This window comes from Bison bison, unplaced genomic scaffold (assembly GCF_000754665.1).
Source record: "Bison bison bison isolate TAMUID 2011002044 unplaced genomic scaffold, Bison_UMD1.0 scf7180017858554, whole genome shotgun sequence".
Classification (NCBI taxonomy): Eukaryota; Metazoa; Chordata; class Mammalia; order Artiodactyla; family Bovidae; genus Bison; species Bison bison.
Genome location: NW_011489126.1, coordinates 8,735 through 10,411, shown reverse-complemented (window position 1 = coordinate 10,411; position 1,677 = coordinate 8,735). Strand labels below are relative to the sequence as shown.

The window sequence follows — 1,677 nt, the reverse complement described above, 5'->3', positions numbered from 1 at the left end:
GGGGGAGTATCACCTTCAAGATCGTGCCAAGTTACCGCACTCAGTCATCATCCTGTGAGGTAATAGCTCTAACGAAACACCCCATCTCCTCTGGGTTCTTAACTAACTGTCTGCTGATGGCTGAATGTTTTGGCTTCTTCTGGGAAATTGTTTCTGCCTGTGCTGTTGATCACTGCACACCAATTTTACAACAAAGATAACGGAACAGAGTAGGTCCCACCCACCTACTCAGCCCTCTTCCACGGGGTTCTCCTCAGCACCTAAACTTCCTGCAGGCTGGAAGCGAAGCAAAATACATAGAGAGAAGCTCCAAATAATGACAGAGGTTTAATAAAGAATGAGTCTCTGGGGGAGGATGAAAGATGATAATTGCAATAATGTTTCCAGGAAGTATATTTACTTCCCTTGTTAAGAAATCACATTAGATAGTTCTTCTTTCCAAGAATCTGAAAAGTGGTCTATTTCTTGTTAAGATAGAGGTATTCAAATAATTCTGAGAGGTCTCTAGATGGATTTTAAGCCTATGAGGAATTGATAACTGATGTTATTAGTGGAATAGAGGTTTTTACAACCTTCTGTGAAATTGTTTAAATTGGAATGTTATCTGACTTGGAAACAAGTAAGTGTTCTAGAGTAATACAAACCCCAAGCTCCTTTCTTACAGTAGGCTTATCCTTGAGAAACTGTAGCTTTCCCAGCCTATATTATTCAGTTTGCTATTGGTTAGCAAGTGAGATTCAAAAATCATTCTTTTTATATTTGGAAATATGAGCCAGCCTAAGTGAGGGCATCCTTCGGTCATTGCACCTTCAGTTTGAATATTTTTGTCTGAAGCTCGCACTTTGATGTGCACCTTCCAAGTATGTGTAACATCAGTATGAAGTACACGTTTCCTCCAGTGAGTGTTTAAGACTGGCTGGCAACTTACTGGAACCGGTCTAGAAAATTGAATTTGTACTTAGGAGAAGTTGAGGGAGAAATTACAGTGTTTCTTCCTGTCTCTAGTAATGATGTAAATTTCACAAGAAAAATCAGAGGCTTCCTGTTTTCCCTAAACCTATTGAAGATAGGTATAAGAATTTGTAGTTTCGTCAAGTATATTTTTAGTGAGCCATGACAAGTGGGGTTTCTGTTATATCAAGTCTTGAGCTCCTCTTGGTGGCTTTTTATGGAACTTCAATTACATTTCAAAACAAAATACAGAACTTCTGTTCCAGGATTCATAGTTTTGAAATTTGTTACCTAGTACACAAACCTTGCTGGAAAAGAAAAACTGTCACATGCATCTTTTATGTCAAGCATTCTGATATTCTAAAAATCATAAGTAGTCCTCATACCATTTCACATCTTGGAAGAAATTTAGTAAGTCCGATTGGTTTTTGTCTTTTTGGCTCACTAGCCAGAAGATAGTGTTAGTTATTAATATAAGTTTCTCTTGTGTTTTTGAGTGGTTGAACTGGTTTTGATGTAGGACCAGTAGGACACATATAAATGCTATGCTCTTGAGTAAAAAGAGCCCCCTCTTACCTTCTCAACCTCTGAATAGTAGGAATCAAGGTACCTCCCCCACCAATCTCTTTGACTCTCCTGTCCTGTGGCAGAGTTCAAGCCTGTGGTTGAATTCTTCCCAGCTACAACAGTACTTCCTAAAGAAAGGCTCTCTGGCTACCTACCTCA

At 38.9% G+C, this 1,677-nt stretch overlaps 1 long non-coding RNA gene across 1 annotated transcript in view; it reads left to right on the top strand.

Annotated features, from left to right (window-relative positions):
• LOC104979786 overlaps positions 1-1,677 on the top strand; it is a 7,295-nt gene continuing 5,618 nt past the window's right edge. Inside the window, exon 1 of the long non-coding RNA XR_824198.1 lies at positions 1-59. This is a non-coding gene — a long non-coding RNA (uncharacterized LOC104979786). The remainder of the gene's footprint in view (positions 60-1,677) is intronic.